The sequence below is a fragment of the Macaca fascicularis genome, chromosome 3 (assembly GCF_037993035.2).
Source record: "Macaca fascicularis isolate 582-1 chromosome 3, T2T-MFA8v1.1".
In the NCBI taxonomy this organism is placed as follows: domain Eukaryota; kingdom Metazoa; phylum Chordata; class Mammalia; order Primates; family Cercopithecidae; genus Macaca; species Macaca fascicularis.
The window spans coordinates 2,222,999-2,242,237 of record NC_088377.1 but is presented as its reverse complement, the minus strand read 5'-3'; positions in this window follow the sequence as shown (position 1 = coordinate 2,242,237).

The following is a 19,239-nucleotide window of genomic DNA, read 5'->3' as shown; positions in this document are numbered from 1 at the left end:
GACAGAGCGGAGGAGGCGGCCCGCGGGGTCCCGTCAGCGGAGGCCGCGCGAATCCGGCCAGCACCTAGACGGTTGGGGGCGCCACGCGCTTCCCTGCAGCCGAGGGTTCCTGTCAGCCGCAGGCCGGGCTCCTTCGGCCAACGCTCCTACGGGGCTGCCCCGGGCCCTCCACACCCGTCCTCAAGAAGACCCGTTTTTCCTGTGAAGAAACTGAGGCACTGGGAGGTGACACCACCCCCAGGTCAGCGCTGGTGAGGGGCGTCGAGCTGGGCCAGGCAGCCCCGTCGCCGAGCGCGGGCAAACCCAGGCTGGACGCAGCCAGTGCCGGCGGAACGGGGACCGCGTGGACGCGGGAAACGCGCCGGAGCGCTGGGCCGGCCGGACGGCCTCCTGGGACTTGCGGGCGCCATTCCTGGGATGCCCGGCCAGCCTCGGCCTCCCTGTCTGTGATCCCAGGGCCTCGGATGGAACAGACATGAGGGCGGACACCCCTGCATCCGTCAGGAGTGCCAGGGTGGTGCCAGCCGGGGCGTGGCGGGGGTCTCACCTGAAGTTGAGCCCGGCAGAAGGTGGGGGAGGCCGCACCTAACAGGCTCAGCTGGGAAATGGCAGGGCTTGGATTTGAACCTAAGGGTCTGAGCCGTTTCTCTCCTGCCTGGGTAAGGCCCAGCCAACTGAGCAACGTCGCAAAGCCATGGAGACAAGTCTTCATGGACCATAACTTCACAAATCGTCTTCGACTCAAAAATTCACTTTCTTGGCTAGAGCCCCCACTTAGGAGCGGGAAGGCTGCTGAAGTCTCTCAGGGAGAGGGTCAGAGAGTCAGCCTGGCTTCCAGGCAGGTCATATGGTGTGGTCCCTTCCTTCCGGAACCTGGAGCCCAGGGCCTCAGCAGAAGATGTGGAGGTGGGTGGCCAGCTCAGACTGTCCTGGGAGGGGGCTCCGCAACCAGCCCCTTCCCCGGAACGCGGGGCCTCAGAGCCCTCAGATTGCTGGCGGGGAAGTGCCCTAGGGCAGGCAGGGTTCAGAGAGTTATCAACTCCAAGACACCGTTAATCATAAAACAGCAGGACCGTTGGTTGCACAGGCACACTAAACTGCAGGCTGTGGATGAGGGCAGCCCGCTTCAGTGTTGTAGAAGTGAGAAACACGCAGCTTAGAAATCATGAGACACAGAACCCAAATGTGTTGCCACTAGAAATTAAGCCAGGTGCTGTATCACGAAGTGATGCACGACTACAGTCATGGATAACGGAAAAAGATGCTCAGATGACATTAGGTTTTACAAAGCCAGGCTATAAGACAATGGTGGTCTCAATTCAATTCATGCTGTATCTGTCTCCCACACTCTGACCTGCCCCGAATCCTTCATGTGACAGCAAAGATGCAAAAAGTCTCCGTTGCAGCTGTGGGGACACAAAGGACACCAATGGTGGACCGAGTGCCAAGAGGTATCTGAAGGACACAGCCAGAGAGGATCCAATGGATGGAGGAACCAGAGCTCAAGAAAAACCAGGGCCTACCAGAGGAACCAGAGCCCCTTTGGAGGGTCACCACACCTGGCAATGGTCCCAACAAGAAGACTCATGAGAAGGCAGGGAACTGGCAAATGAGTAACAGCATTGCTGACATGAAAGCTTGACCCACATGCTGACTAGGAGAGGGGTCCTGGCTGAGGATGCAAAGAACTGCGAGACAAAGTCACAGGACTCTCCCATGACGGAGAAGTTAAGAGAGGAAAGGTCGGGGCTGGGCTCGGTGGCTCACGCCTGTAATCCCAGGACTTTGGGAGGCTGAGGCTGGCAGATCACAAGGTCAGGAGTTCGAGACTAGCCTGGTCAACATGGTGAAAACCCTCTCTACTAAAAATACAAAAATTAGCCGGTGTGGTTGTGCGTGCCTATAATTCCAGCTCCTTGGGAGGCTGAGGCTGGAGAATCAGCTTGAACTCAGGAGGCAGAAGCTGCAGTGAGCCAAGGTAGTACCACTGCACTCCAGCCTGGGTGACAGGGAAGACCCTATCTCAAAGAAAAAATAAAAATAAGAAATTTATCTGAACTAAAGAAATATTTGACTCCATAAATGGAAAGGGCCCCTGAGTATCAAATGACTGAGTGAAATAAGACAGAAACAGATGCATGGTATGTGAGGAGAAATCCCTCAGGCATTCAGAGACATTTCTGCTTACAGTTAGGGAGGACTGGTTGCTTCAGACAAACCCAACAAAAATAGCCCAAAAATCAGTATAAAATATTTTTTAAATCTGTTTAAGGCTATCAGCTACCAAAACAAGCCTTTCTGTGAGGGGCAAAGACCTTCCCCCACCTCAAAAAAAAGGGAAGTGTTTTTTTCCTTTGAGGCACTTAGTGATTAGTATCCTGTATTAGCCTAGACTTCCATTAAAAAAATACAGACTTGGGGCCAGATGCGGTGGCTCACTCCTGTAATCCCAGCAGTTTGAGAGGCTGAGCCAGGCAGATCACCTGAGGTTGGGAGTTCGAGACCAGCCTGAACAACGTGGAGAAACCCCATCTCTACTAAAATTACAAAATCAGCCGGGCATGGTGGCGCATGCCTGTAATCCCAGCTACTTGGGAGGCTGAGGCAGGAGAATCACTTGAACTTGGGAGGTGGAGGTTGTGGTGAACTGAGATCACACCATTGCACTCCAGCCTGGGCAACAAGAGTGAAACTCCATCTCAAAAATAAATAAATAAATAAATAAATACAGACTGGGCAGCTTAAATCATGGATAGTTATTTCCCAGCCTCCAGACAGTTTTAGAGACTGGAAGCCCAAAATCAGTGAGCCATCAGGGTTGGTGTCGTGAAGCCTCTCCTCCCAGCTTGTATGCCGCCAACTTGGCATGTTCTCACAATGGCCTTTCCACTGTGTGTGCAGAGAGGGAGAGATCTCTGGTGTATCTTCCTCCTTTTACAAGGACACCAGTCCTCTGGGATTAGGGCCCCACCCTTATCACCTCAGTTAACCTTAATCACCTCTTTAAAGGTCCTGTCTCCAAATGAAATCACATTGGAGGTCAGGGCTTCAACATGTGAATGCTGGGGGGACACAATTCAGTCTCACATATGCAGTGGAAAGAAGTTGACACATTGAGCATAGCTTTTGCATTTTCTAGGGTTGGGGAGACAATAACTGGTGACAGCCCACAAGATAGGGAGACTCTGATGAGTGACCCAGACCTTCAGCTGAGAGCACTGAGGGCTGCAATAGGGGAGGAAGGCTGAGGGGTGAGTAGATCCTTCCTCTCAAAGTCTGAAACCAAGCTTCCAAAGGGCTCAATCCCAGACTAAGCTGATCTGCCCTCTTTCCCACAGCCAGCCTGAGCAAAAGGAAATATGCAGAGGAAAATAGCATCATCCAGGGTCTCAAATTAACTAAAATATTTCCATATACAATATCCAGATTTAAAGTTTACAAAGAAAAGCAGGAGACAAATAATCCAGAACCAAAAAATATATATATAAATATAGTAGGGGCCGGGCGCGGTGGCTCAAGCCTGTAATCCCAGCACTTTGGGAGGCCGAGACGGGCGGATCACGAGTTCAGGAGATCGAGACCATCCTGGCTAACACGGTGAAACCCCGTCTCTACTAAAATACAAAAAAAAATTAGCCGGGCGAGGTGGCGGGCGCCTGTACTCCCAGCTACTCGGGAGGCTGAGGCAGGAGAATGGCGTGAACCCGGGAGGCGGGGCTTGCAGTGAGCTGAGATCCAGCCATTGCACTCCAGTCTGGGCAACAGAGCTAGACTCCGTCTCAAAAATAAATAAATAAATAAATAAATAAATAAATAAAGTAGGAATAATCCCATGGGATTACTATGTTAACAGGATATTGACATTATCATACATAGACTTTAAGGTAATGTGATTAACATGTTCAAGAAAATAGATTATGAGATGGAAATGTTCAGCAGAGAAGTGGGGTGTATAAAGCATTTAATGGAAATTTTTAAAAATACAATAACTGAAGTTATAAATTCAATGGATGGGTTTGAAACAGATTAGACACAGTGAAAGAGATGATTAATGAACTGAAAGACAAGTCAGAAGAAAATATTCAGGCTGGATGCAGTGTAATCCCAGCATTTTGGGAGGCCGAGGTGGGTGGATCACCTGAGGTCAGGAGTTCAAGACCAGCCTGGCCAACATGGTGAAACCCCATCTCTACTAAAAATACAAAAAATTAGCCAGGCGTGGTGGCGGGCACCTGTAATTGCTTGAACCCAGGAGATGGAAGTTGCAGTGAGCTGAGATCACGCCATTTTACTTCAGCATGGCCAACAGAGCAAGACTCTGTCTCAAAATAAAAAAAGATCAAAGGTACAAAACACAGATTACACATATACTATCAGCCTCAATCAGAATAGATTAAAAAAACAAGTGGTTACATACTAAACCTGCTGAAAACCAGAGACAAAGAGAATAGAAGCTCGACATATAAAGGAGAAACTAAAGGACTTACACCTGACTTTGCAACAGAAACATGGAAGCCTAGTGACAATGGAATTAACATCTTCAAAGTGCTGAAAGAAAACAGCTATCTACATAGAATTTTATACCGAATGAAAACATGATATAAAGGCAGAAGTGAAATAAAGATATTTCAGAAAAAGCAAATCATAGAGAAATGTGAAAGGCAAATAAAAACTTGGGACCCCAATTCACTCTGCCAAAAGGAAAAAAACAAGCTGAAAACTGAGTCATGCAAGAAGCTGCCTTTCCTTTGGTTCCTAAGCAGATAGCTAGAGATAAAAGGTTAAACATCTCCACAAGTAGCTGCTCTAAGTTCACCTTATCTTATGGAAAGTGCCAATTTGCTGGGGGTAAGATGAATACACAATTGACTCCTCCCCACTGACTCCTTTTCTCTTGCACCAAGTACATTCAGTCATGTGACTACATCCTTCCTCTTTCCCCTCTAGCCCACTTTTCCTCTTTAAATACTGAAGCCCTCAGAGTCATCTTTGGAGAAAGGCACAGACCACAGACTGTTTCTGTGATTCCATGCTTTTTTCTCCCAGGAATTGTTCTTAACCTTGGCAAAATAAACTTCTAAATTGATTGAGACCTGTCTCAGACACTTTTTGGTTTGCAGAATTAACTGCCAGAAAGCATACACTAAAATAAATACTAAAAGGATTTATTCAGCAGAGGGAAAGTGGTCCCAGATGGAAGTATGAAGTACAGGAAGGAATGAAGAACAATTTAAAAAGTCTGCACATCTGGATAAATCTAAATGGACACTGACTGCATAGAACAACAATAATAATGTCTTCTGGAGTTCTAAATAGAGGTGGAATTAGAATAAGTGATAATGATAGCACAAGGCGGGAGGAATTAAAGTGTTCTAGGGTTCTTGCTGTGTCTAAAAAGCGGTAAAGGGGAGGACAGACAAGTTTAAGATATTTTCAGAAATGCAAATACTTACTGGGTTTTCCATCCACGGATCCTCATTGAAAGAATCATCATGGATTCACTGCAGCAAAATGCAAATGGAACTGATGATAGAGACATTCAAGCAGGATCAGTGTGTGCTGTTGGGTGGACTGTGCACTGCACAACTCCAGAAACATCTGGAACCTAACTCCAGGAACATCACTGTCTTTAAACTACAGTGTGATTGATGAGTTCTCTCAGAGTTTCCTGGCTGGAAAAAAAAAAGTGAGCAAAGAAACCAGCAAAAGTCATTTTTAATACTAAATACTTTGTGCTGCATACTGTAAAAAAAAAAAAATTACAGTATCTGGGACTAAAATCCCAGCAGATTGTAACACAACAGATGGAAGGGGTAGATGGAGGAGAGGGAGACAGGAAGAAGGGAAGTACAAGCATACTACAGTTCTTGTCTGGTTCAAGGTAAAAACATAGATAAAGATATTAATATTTGTTGATAGAATAATGGGAGTTTAAACACATATAAAAATGCTCAAGTTATGTATGCACTTTTCTGCATGTATGTTTCATTTCAATGAAAAAGTGGTTTATAAAGAAAAAATTTACCACCTGGCCAACATGGTAAAACCTTGTGTCTACTAAAAATACAAAAATTAGCCAGGCATGGTGGCGGGCGTCTGTAATCCCAGCTACTCAGGAGGGTGAGGCAGGAGAATCGCTTGAACCCAGGAGGTGGAGGTATCAGTGAGCCTAGATTGTGCCACTGCACTCCAGCCTGGGCCACCAGAGCAAGACTTTGTCTCAACAACAACAACAACAACAACAAAATTAGGATAATCTGAAGAAAATTAGAAGTAGCTTTCAAACCACTGGGAGAAAAGCAATACAGCAAAAATCAACCAATGTAACAAATTCATTAAAAGAGATATAAACAATAAAAATAATAATGGAAGATAATACATAGCACTTATGTGAAATGCATTCCCCTATACCTTTATATGTATTAATGATAGGAGGTAGCTACTATTATTGTGCCATTTTACAGATGTGGGAGCTGAGGCAAAGTCATACAAGGGTAAGGTTCTGCCTAGAATGTAGAAATCTGAGAAGAGCATTGCCCCTACCCTAAAAACAGAAATACCGAATGACCTACAAAATCATCACTGTTCTAGGCCGGGCGCAGTGGCTCAAGCCTGTAATCCCAGCACTTTGGGAGGCCGAGACGGGCGGATCACGAGGTCAGGAGATCGAGACCATCCTGGCTAACACGGTGAAACCCCGTCTCTACTAAAAAATACAAAAAACTAGCCGGGCGAGGTGGCGGGCGCCTATAGTCCCAGCTACTCGGGAGGCTGAGGCAGGAGAATGGCGTAAACCCGGGAGGCGGAGCTTGCAGTGAGCCGAGATCACGCCACTGCACTCCAGCCTGGGTGACAGAGCCAGACTCCGTCTCAAAAAAAAAAAAAAAAAAAAAAAAAAACATCACTGTTCTTAAATCTATCAGGGAGCTGAAATTGCAGAGTAATCAACCAACCTGAAATCCAAGGATAGACAGGGTGATTGGCTCACCCTTTACAAGGAACAGGAGGAAGATGGAGCTGCTGTAAAAGTGGACAAGAAGAATTCAGACAACCTTATTAGAAAATTGCTGAAGACCGGGCCGGGCGCGGTGGCTCAAGCCTGTAATCCCAGCACTTTGGGAGGCTGAGACGGGCGAATCACGAGGTCAGAAGATCGAGACCATCCTGGCTAACACGGTGAAACCCCGTCTCTACTAAAAAATACAAAAAACTAGCCGGGCGAGGTGGTGGGCGCCTGTAGTCCCAGCTACTTGGGAGCCTGAGGCAGGAGAATGGCGTAAACCCAGGAGGTGGAGCTTGCAGTGAGCTGAGATCTGGCCACTGCACTCCAGCCTGGGCAACAGAGCGAGACTCCGTCTCAAAAAAAAAAAAGAAAATTGCTGAAGACCAAGTGTGGGCTTCTGTGCAAATATAGAACCCCAAGAACTGGAGACACAAGGGAGGCTCACCCCCTGCTTAGAGGCTCTTCCACACATCACACCCTGGGCACTCACAGGAAAGGCTGGAGCAAGTGGGAGGCCAGAGGAAGCAATATGTGATGGCAGAGGCCCTGGGAGGGGAGGAGCCACCACTGTGGGTGGGGCGAAGGGGAAAAACCCCACCAGACAGTTCTTCCCTATGGAACAGATGCCTTAAGATGCCAGGGAGAGAGGAGCAGAAAACCCTGTCACCTAGGGACCTGTTGTGGCTGGGGAAAACAACAAGACAATAATTCCACCTCTAAGGGAGGGGTTGAAACATGTGTAGGCTCAGCCCTTCGGAGGTCTTCCATCTCCAGTGAAGGAACAGGATTACGGAAAAAAAATCCCACTCTGGGCCGGGCGCGGTGGCTCAAGCCTGTAATCCCAGCACTTTGGGAGGCCAAGATGGGCGGATCACGAGGTCAGGAGATCGAGACCATCCTGGCTAACACGGTGAAACCCCGTCTCTACTAAGAAATACAAAAAATAGCCGGGCGAGGTGGCAGCGCCTGTAGTCCCAGCTACTCGGGAGGCTGAGGCCGGAGAATGGCGTGAACCCGGGAGGCGGAGCTTGCAGTGAGCTGAGATCCGGCCACTGCACTCCAGCCTGGGCTACAGAGCGAGACTCCGTCTCAAAAAAAAAAAAAAAAAAAAAAATCCCACTCTGAAACTCAAGGATGTGAGTCCTGCCTGAGACTGAGCTGGACCAGGGCAGAGAGAAACAAGCAAGAGCAGCCCTCCCAAGTGAGGGGCAGCAACAGGCCCTGTCTCAAGGGCAGACATGCAAAGAAGACCTAAGGTAAAGGTGCAGAGCAGGCTCATTGAGAAAAGTCCTGCAGCAAACCATCCTCAACCCTAAGTTCAAGGTCATGCTACCCTCAAGGTGACCACAGCAACAGCAAAACTCAAATCCAGCTCAACTCCTAGCTTGACTGACTCAAACCCCCATAATGACAACTTAATGGGGAATGTCCATTTCCAGATAGAAGTACTGTTGTCTCATACAATGTCTGACTTTCAGTAAACAATTATGAGGCACACACACAAAAAAAAAAAGAAAAAAGAAAAGAAAAACCACAACCAGGAGACAAAAATCAGTAGAGCCAGATTCAGATATGACTCAGATGCAGGGACTGTCAGATAGGAATTTATGTTAAAGGTCCTAGTGGAGGCCGGGCGCGGTGGCTCAAGCCTGTAATCCCAGCACTTTGGGAGGCCGAGGCGGGCGGATCACGAGGTCAGGAGATCGAGACCATCCTGGCTAACACGGTGAAACCCCGTCTCTACTAAAAATACAAAAAGAAATTAGCCGGGCGTGGTGGCGGGCGCCTGTAGTCCCAGCTACTCCGGAGGCTGAGGCAGGAGAATGGCGTGAACCCGGGAGGCGGAGCTTGCAGTGAGCCGAGATCGCGCCACTGCACTCCAGCCTGGGAGACACAGCGAGACTCTGTCTCAAAAAAAAAAAAAAAAAAAAGGTCCTAGTGGAAAAGGTAAACAACATGAATGGAAAGGTGACGAGCTTAAGCACAGAGATTGAAATGCTAAGAAAGAGTCCAGTGAAAATGCTAGAGAGGAAGGCTACCTCCAACAGGCTCATGAGTAGACTCAATATAGCCAAGAAAAGAAGCAGGGAACTTCCGGATAAGTCCACAGAAATTATCCAAGCTAAAAAACATAAGGAAAACATGGAAAACAAACAAATGAAAACATCAGAAGTAAAAGAGCCAGCAAAAGCCCTGGAGTAATTTCAAATGGTCTAACATATGTGTAATTGGAGTAACAGAAGAAGAAGAGAGAATGAGGGAGAATAAATAAAAAATAATGGCAAAATTTTTTTCAGGAACAATGAAAGACACCACATCACACATCCAAGTTCAGAAAACCATAGCCAGGATTAAAAATCTTTTTTAGAAATAAAACACCATATCCAGCTGCTTAAAACCAAAGATAAAGAAAACATCTTGAAGGCAAATAGAAAAAAAAAAAAAAAAAAAGACACATTATACCTAGAGGAACAAGGATAAGAAGTACAACACACTTGTTAGTAGAAACTATGCAAGCCAGAAGACAATGAAGTGACATCTTTCAAGACTATAAACCCAGATTTCCATACCCAGTAAAACACCTTTCAAAAATGAAGAAGAGACTTCCAATGCTGGACAATATGGAGCAAGTCCTCTCCAGCCTACATTCTTACTGAAGACAACGGAAAGCTCTGGACAACACAAAAAAAAACTATCTGAGGACTGGGAAAAGTTAACAGTAGGAAGTAAATTAGGGAATGAGACTGAAACACAAAGAAAAAGCTGGTGAGTGATTTTCCATTTTTCGTCTTTCATCGCCCAGCTTCGACTGCAGGCTGACCTCTGTGTGGAACTGCACAATATGTGTGGACAGAAAAAAATCCAAAAGAAATTCTGTTCTTTTTTTCTGGCCAGAGGAAAAGAGACCCTGCAAGTCAAAGCATGTGGATTGAATTCAGATTTTTTGTTTGGTTTGGTTTTTCACTTTTAAAATCTTTCCCAGCCCTCTCCCAAGAGCGTCCCATCATAGCACTGCACCAGGGTGGCAGAACGGACCCCAAACCTGAAGAGAAATACACATCTTCTGGCCACAGACACTAGAAGAAAGGAGCCTTATGACCAAAGAGCATTGGGGAAGTTCCTGTTGTTTCCTCTTGCTGCTTAGTCCATGGGCAACCCCCCTGAAACTGTGGTGGAGTGTGGGCGGTTAAAGTTCCCAGAGAAATCCCTTCCTTGTAACCAGAGGACTGGTAAAGGGGGCTCTTGGGAGTTGGTGAACGTGGTAGAAATCTCAGCAAGAAGAGAATTGGAGACAGGGGTCCCCTGACTCTGTGAATGAATCAACCCTGAGCTGGGCATGGTGGGGTGATTCAAAGCAACATAGCCAACAGCTTTGAGAAAGAACCGAGAGTGAAATCTTGGCCCCTGGGAGGTGGGACAGAGCTTGCATTCTGAAACTCACAGGACAGGATGCTTGATAAAACAAAAAGAAAAAACAATCATCATCCTCCAAAGGATTTTAACAGGACCCAGAGTGTCACAGCATATCAAAGTGGCCAGTGTAAGATTTAGTTACTTGGTATATAAAGAACAAGGAAAATGTGATTAATTCTCAAGGGAAATGACACCAACATATGTCAACCCACAATGACGTGGGTGTTAAGATTACCAGACAAAAACTTTTGCTGGTTGCTTTTTGTTGCTGTTTAATTTTTTTAGAGATGGTGTTACCAGTGGAGGGTGTCCAGGTTCTTGGCGTTTTGAACAATGAATTGGATGAAGCACACAAAGCAAGGAAAGAATGGAGCAACAAAAGCAGAGATTGATTGCAAATGAAAGGGTGGGAGTCGCCAGAGCACAGGGGCTCAAGACCCCTTACAGAATTCTCAGGGGTTTTGATACCCTCTAGAGATTTCCCCTTGGTTACTTGGTGTTCCACCCTATGTAAATGAAGTAGTGACCTGCAAACAGTCTGATTGGTTGTAGAAAGCAACCAATCAGAGGCTGAAGTGAAGTTACAAAGGTTACATCCTATGCAAGTGTATGATTGGTTGTGGAAAGCAACTAGTCAGAGGCTAAAGTGAAATTACAAAGTTACACTTCTATGCTCACAAAGACTTGGCCTGCGATCAGTCTGATTGGTTGCCAGTCAGAGGCTGAAGTGAAGTTACAAAGTTACACTTCTATGCAAACGTCTGATTGGTTGCAGGAAGCAACCAAGCAGAGATACCTTCAGTTTTCCATCTGCCACACAGAAAAGGGGTGGTGGGGGGGGTGGGGTAGGGTGGGGGTGGGGATGGAAGTGGGGGTGGGGGTGGGGATGGGGATGAGGGTGGGGGTGGGGGTGGGGGTGGGGGTGGGCTGGGCTGGGGTGTGGTGATGGGGGTGGGGTGGGTGGGGTGGAGGTGGGGGTGGGGGTGGGGGTGGGGAGATTTGCAAAGGGAGCCTCCAGTTCTTTTGTTACTTAGGTGCGGAAAGTTGGGGTTTTCCTTTTGATTAAGTTCTAGGAAGTCAGCATGAATCGGCCTTAGGTTCCCTGCTTCCAGATCCTATTCTCCTGCCTCAATGAGGTCTTGTTCCGTGGCCCTGGCTGGAGTGCAGTGGCAAAATCATAGCTCACTGCAGCCTCGAACTCCTGGCCTCAAAGTGATTCTCCCACCTCAGCCTTCCAAGTCACTGGGACTACAGGCGTGTGCCACCACGCCCAGCTCTGCTGATTGCTTATTTAAGTAAAAGTTAAACTCTCTTGAAATCATTAAAAGATCAAGGTTCTCAGCAGAGAATTAGAAAATATATTTTTTAAAGAAACTTAGAATTTAAAAATAATAGTATCAGGAACTTTTTAATCCCCTGACTGGCCTTAAAAGCAGAATGGAGTTGTCAGAGGAACCTGAAGGGGAGTCAGTAGAAATGATCCAGTGTGAAGAACAGAAAATATTAAAACTAAACTGAACTGAGCCCCAGACACCTGTAGGGGAAAAACAAAAGATCTAATTTTCATGTCATTTTGGAGTCCCAGAAACATTGGTAAAGAAAAAATGTTTGAAGAAATAAGACTCAAAAAATAAAAAACCACAAATTTAATGAAAAGAGAAAAATTTACAGATTCAAGAAGTTCAGCAAACCCCAAAGAAGATAAACTCTAAACCACAATCAGGAACATGACAATCGAAGATAAAGAAAAAAGTCTTGCAGTCGGCCAGAGGAGAACAGTACCTCACCTTCAGGGGAAGCAGTTCGAGCCACCGCACACTCCTCATCAGAAACCACGCAGGCCAGGAGGCAGAAATGACCTTGTGAAAGCACCGAAGGCAATTCAGTTCAGAATTTAATATCTAGTGAAAACGCTCTTCAGGAAAAGCAGTGAAAAAGACATTCTCAGATGAAAGAAAAAAAAGAGAATGTAGAGCCAGCAGACTATGTTTTAAGAAATGATAAGAAAGTTCTTGAGGCAGAAGGGTATATGATAACCAGACAAGGAAATGAAGAACCCCAGAATGGTTAAAATTAACTAAATATAAAAAACATTTGTTCCAGATTTTTAATCATGTAAAAGATAATTAACTGTTTGAAACAGGAACCAACAAACTTCTTCTGCAAAAGAACAGATAGTAAATATGTTATGCTTTCCTAGCCAAAGGCTGGGAGAGTCCTCAACTCTTTAAACAACTGTCATCACAAAAATGGCCCAGCACGGGGACTCATACCTGTAATCCCAGCACTTTGGGAGGCCGAGACAGGAGGACCACTTGAGGCCAGGAATTCAAGACCAACCTGGGCAATATAGTGAGACCCCCCATCTCTACAAAGAATTAATATTATTTATTTTATTTTATTTTATTTTATTTTGGGGGATGGAGTATTGCTCTGTTGCCCAGGCTGAAGTGCAGTGGCGCAATCGCAGCCCACTGTAACCTCTGCCTCCTGGATTCAAGCGATTCTCCTGCCTCAGCCTCCTGAGTAGCTGGGACTACAGGCATGTGCCACCATGCCTGGCTAATTTTTGTATTTTTAGTAGAGATGGGGTTTCACCATGTTAGCCAGGCTGGTCTTGAACTCCTGACCTCATAATCCACCCACCTCGGCCTCCCAAAGTGCTGGGATTACAGGCATGAGCCACCGCGCCCAGCCCCTTTTGACATTTTACATTTAAAATGCTTTAAATGTAAAAACCATACTTAGGTCATGGTAGACTGCACTTCATCCATGGGCCATAGTTTGCCAACCCTTGGTCTAAAACAGACAGTTGCCACATAGTGGGTTTACAGCATTTGTAAAAGTCAGTCATAACTCAGCATTGTTATGGTGATGACATCGTCATTGGTTATGACATCATCTATAGATTCAACATAACCCCAACCAAAATCTCAGCAGGACTGTTTGTAGAAATCAACACTCTGATTCTAAAAGTTCTCGGGAAAGGCAAAGGAACTAGAATAGTTCAGGGAAATTAAAGGAACTAGAATAGCCAAACAGTTTTGCAAAGAACAGAAACAGAGAACTCACCACACCTGACTTGAAGTCTTAATATAAAGCCACAGTCATCAAATGAAAAGTGACAGGCACACAGATCACTATCGCTGAACACACCGACAGATCAGAGGTGGACATATATGCAAATGGCCTGTTGATTTTTGACACAGGTGCAGCGACAATGCACTGGAGAGAAGACGCCTTTCCGTGCACAGAGAGACCTCCACGCCGACATCAGTGGGGAGAAGATGCCTTTTGGTGCATAGAGAGACCTCCACGCCGACATCAGTGGGGAGAAGACACCTTTCGGTGCAGACAGAGAGACCTCCACGCCGACATCAGTGGGGAGAAGACGCCTTTTGGTGCATAGAGAGACCTCCACGCCGACATCAGCATGAGTCCTTGATGGGCTGGTCCCTGATGACGCAGGGCCCATTTTCCTCATGATGCGCCCCCACCTCCCACTGCTTCCTGACCCCAAACAAGGTCAGACCCCAACACGGAATGCTGCAGGATTGCAAGCCCTCACCAACGTGTTCAGGCCAGGGTTGGAGAAATCTATCGAGATTCCAAGCCTGGTAGGTGAAGTAAGGCTGGATCAGGCCGGAGGCACTGGCCTGGGACGCAGGGATTTTACTGTGTTACATCAGGCACTTGGAAATGGGTGCCTCGTCTGGCTGATAGACTCTTGGGCTGCACTGTGGCCAATGAGCTTGACACGACGGCCTTCCTGGCATCCTCGTGCGTGGCCGCTGTACCAGCATCACCTACATTACTCAGGGACCGGTTCCAAATGTGGATTCTTGGACCCCTTCCCAGGCTTGCCAAATCAGAGCCTCAGGGACCTGTTTCCTGGCGAGCCCTCCAAAGGGTTCCCATGCTGTGAGTGTAAGATGCGAATTATGTGTGAATTCTTTAGGAATCCTGCTGCCACACAGCTTCTGACCCAGCAGGTCCTGGGTGGGGATGGACACTATGTGCTCCAGGTGCTGCCAGCCCTGCTGCTGGAGGGGGTGCCTTCAAGGAGCCTCTGGAGCAGGGTCGTCAGTCCTGGCTAGACATTGGAGTCACCTGGAGAGTAACAAGAAACACTTGTGCCAGGCCCACCAAGGCCCCAGGCCCATGAAATCAGTGCGTTGGTGCAGGGTCTGGCGGTGCAGGTATAAACACTCCTCGGTGATTCCAGCGTGCAGCCAAGGTGGAGTCGCTGCCGCAGAGGGTGAGGCGGAAGGCTCACGGAGATACGCGCTGGGGCGGTTTGTGTGCAGCCTGCCTGCTCTCTCCCTGCCTCATCCGGACACTCCCTGCACCAGGTCATTAAGGCGTGGGAAGGCACACAGCCCCCCAGTGGGACTTCTGAGCCCCAAGATGTTGCAAGGGAGACGGTCTCCCAGATCTCAGGGGGTACGACTGGAACCCAGCATGCTGGATGCCAGGTGTCAGCACTGAACATGAGAGACAGTGGGAGTGGGCATCGCTGCCAGCCATGGAGGGAGAGGAACTCAGAGCTGCCTGAGCCACAGCGATGGTGGTGGCGGCGGCAAATGTATCACAAGGAGACAGAGGCACAGCTACCAAGCTATTGCCTGACATCTACAGGCAGGAAAACTCTAGGTCTGCTGGGCAAAAACCTAATGGAATCACCACAGTGGGGCCTCCTAAGCCTCTTCCCAAGGTGCGTGGGACTGTGAGGGGGAGCCTCCCATGGGTGTGGGCCCCAGATCAGCCCCTGCTCCTTCCAAGGCCCCATGGCCATTTTCAAGGGTCATGGAGTTCCAGGGAAGGGCAGCACCCTCCAGGGTTATTAGGTGCTGGCTCTGCAGGGCCTGGCCAGCCAGCAAGGTCCCTAGTTGGAGTGGGGCCTCCCCTGAGTCGACCGTACAGTGGGCCCAGCAGGAACACACACATTTAGCAACTGGCAGAGTCTCCACTCTTTCCCTGGCCTCAGATGGAAGCTGCCGTTGCAAGAAGGACCAAGTGAGACCCCGTGCAGCTGTAGCCCCCACCCCACCCCTGACCCCACCCCAACCCTTAAGCCCCCACCCCACCCCTGACCCCACCTCAACCCTGCAGCCCCCACCCCACCCCTGACCCACCCCACCCCTAACCCCACCCAACCCCTGTAGCCCCCACCCCACCCCTGGCCCCACCCCACCCCTGCAGCCCCCACCCCACCCCTGCAGCCCCCACCCTACCCCTACAGCCCCCACCCCACCCCTGTCCCCATCTCACCCCTGACCCCACCCCACCCCTGAAGCCCCCACCCCACCCCTGACCCCACCCCACCCCTAACCCCATCCCCCTGCAGCCCCCACCCCACCCCTGACCCCACCCCACCCCGACCCCACCCCAACCCTGCAGCCCCCACCCCACCCCAACTCCACCCTACCCCTACAGCCCCCACCCCACCCCTGTCCCCACCCCACCCCCGACCCCACCCCACCCCACCCCTGTCCCCACCCCACCCCTGACCCCACCCCAACCCTGCAGCCCCCAACCCACCCCTTAAGCCCTCACCCCACCCCTTCAGCCCTCACCCCACCCCTTCAGCCCTCACCCCACCCTGAACCCCACCCCACCCCTGCAGCCCCCACCCCACCCCTGTCCCCACTCCCATCCCAGAAAGAGGGAACTAGAGAGACTACCACATCCCCAGAGCTGTGGAGGTCAAGGTGCCAGTCAAGGCTTGTACGACACGCAGTGCCCGAGTTCTGAGCAGAATCGTGTCTCCCTGAATTCCAGTGTTGAGATCTGAAGCCCTAGGACCTCAGCGGGACTGTGTTTGGAGACAGGCTCTCTACAGAGGTGATTAAGTTAAAGTAGGTCACTAGGCTGGTCCCTGGCCCCATCTGACTGATGTCCTTGTAAGAGCAGATGAGGACACAGACCATGTGAGGACCGGGGGAGGAGATGCCGTCTGCACACCGAGAAGAGAGGCCTCAGGAGGAACCGGCCCTGCTGCTCCAGGACCTCAGACTTGCCGTTTTCAGGGCTGAGAGGTCGCCAGCGTCTGTGTGAGGCAGGACCTCAGACTTGCATTTTTCAGGGCTGAGAGGTCGCCAGCGTCTGTGTGAGCCGCCCAGCTGTGGCGTCTGTCATGGCAGCTGCAGCACACACACCCCACGGTCCACGAACCCCCTTCACAGCTGCCGCCACAGCCAGGTGGGGCTTGAAGAAGAAGTGGATTGTCACACAGTCAGGTGGTGATGCCAGTCATGCAAGGCTCCGAGGCAGCGGGTTGCAGGGGCAGAGCCGTGCAGCCCCTGGCACCCAGGATGCAGCTCCTGGCCCAGCCTCTGCTTTGCCAGTTGCTTCCAGTCCTAGCAGCAAAGATCGCAGGGCCTCTGTCCTCATGGGGTGCGGAGCGGAGCACGGGCACCATCCCCTCAGGGCTGGGCCCTCGTTCGTGCCCTACAACTGCAGAGACAATCACGTGACTTGCAGCACATGAATGAGCCTGGTAGACAGGAGGCTGGAGAAGCCCGGATGCCTGGCCTGGGTGCCTGTGTGTCCCGGGGGGCAGACAGACCCTGCCCAGCCCAGGGGCCTGCTATGCTCTCCGAAAATGTTGGGATGTCTGAGGGTGGGGGAAGAGAGAGAGGAGAGGGAGAAAGGGAGAGAGGGGCGGAGAAGGGAAGAAAGAAAGGTAGAGAAGGAGAGGGTGGGGTGTAGAGAGAGGGGGGGACAGGGCTTCTGTAGGTCCCTGTGGCCACCGCACAGGGTGGCTGTGGGCTGGAGGGCCTCTCTGAGGTTGGGGCCTGCCTATTCCTCATGTGGGTGTGGCTCTGATCCAGTGGCAGGGCCGTGCCTTCTCCTGTTGCAGCCGGGCTTGGAGCAGGAGCAGGTGGGATATAGGGCCAGGCTGCGGCACCAGTGGCCCTGGGGCCTGGGAACCTGCCTGTGGTGCAGGTGTCTGCCCTTCCTAGAGGAGGTGCCGGGTGAGACCCTCCAGGGTGTTTGGGGCCAAGCTGTGTGCACCTTTGATGCCAGCTGTTCTCAGTTTGGAAAGTACTCACCGTGCATGTGGCTCTGGGGGCTGAGCTGTAGGTTCCAGGCCCCCACACATGTCGTGGCCCACAGGCATGAGCCTTGCAGTGCCACCATAAAGGGGAATGGTAAATAGGGACCAGGTCCCAGAAGGTGCACAGGGCACCTGCGCCAGCACATGCCCCGCCCACCCCTCCCAGACTCACCCCTGGGGCTGCTGGCCCTGCCCAACCCTCCCAGACTCACCCCTGGGGCTGCTGGTCCCCCTGAGCTGGGCAGCTACTGCCTCAAAGCCTGGCCAGGCAGCTGGAGCAGGGCAGGGGATCCCAGAGGCAGAACTTCAGGTTGAACATGGGCTTCCCCCTCACGCAGAAGGAAGACAGCCGAGGCGTGGGTCTGAACAGGCTCTTGGGCAGTGGCTATCAGGAGCCTATGGCCAGGGGCATGCGCAGAGTAGGGCTGCAGAGTCGCTGAGCAGGGGCCTGGAGAGGCTGCATGGCTGGGCCTCGTGGCTGGGCCTCTCAGAGCCATCAGTGTGACAAGCTTCCTGCCCCACCAGAGGCCACTGGGGGCACCCACTGCAGAGAAGGCCCCTGCTCAAGTGGAAGATGGCCTGTCCCCTAGATGTCCCCAGGCCCCCCATCCGCCCTTGTCAGTGGATCCACCTACAAGGTGGCCATGGTAACTCAAGGGGGCTCTGCACCGACATCCCCTTCCCCAGCCTGCTCCGGCTTCTCTCCCCAGGCCTGGCACGGCACTGTCCTCGGCCCTCCTGCCTGGTCACTGTGAGCTGGCCGCTCCTTTCGACTGGTGGGGTTGTGGCGGCTGCCAGCGACCGCCCCCTCTCCGTGCCCCTTCAGGCCCTGTGGTGGTGAAGGCTCCCATTGTGCCATCAGAGGCTGCTGTCTATCATGCTCAACCGTGCCCATACGTCTGCAAGGAGCTCTGCAATTAGATTTGCCCGTGCTTTTTGTGGACTGAGACAGGTGGTTCCTTTGCTGGCTTTGCCTGGGCTCACCCACATGGCCACGGTCAGCTGCTGGCCCAACGAGATCTGGACAGTCCGAGATGACCTCGGCCACATGTCTGGTGTGTAGTGCTGGCCGCGGCTGGGCCCCCATCTCCAGCAGGAGAGCCTGGGCTTCACCCAGCAGCATTACCAGAGGGGAGAGCAGAGACACAAGGCCTCTTGGAGCCCAGGAAAGTCACTTCCACCACATTCTGTTGGTCAAAGTGAGCCACACAGCCAGCCAACCAGCATGGGAGGGGACCAGGAGACGAGATTCCCTGACAGCCATCACACAGTCACCTACCACAGAAATAAAACAGAAAAAAGAGACTCCGTCAGTAGATCCGACTCTGCTCCTGTGAAAAGTGAATAAAACAGAAAAGTTTCCAAGTCTGAAAAAGAAAAAATGGAAAAAGCAGTAGGAATTGTAAAAGGTGAGACTGGGTGCAGTAGGATCACTGCACCTGTAATCCCAGCAAGGCAGGAGGATCACTTGAGCCCAGGAGTTCAAGACCAGCCTGGGCAACAGAGTGAGGCCCTATCTCTAAAAAAAAAAAAATTAACCGGGCATGGTGGTACACACCTGTAGACCCTGCTACTCAGGAGGCCAAAGCAGGAGGATTGCTTGAGCCTGGGAGTTCAAGATCAGAGTGAGCGATGATCCTGCCACTACACTCAGCCTGGGTGATAGAGTAAGACCCTGCCTCTGAAAAAAAAAAAGATGTTAGCCAGGCGCAGTGGCTCACGCCTGTAATCCCGGCACTTTGGGAGGCAAAGGTGGGCAGAT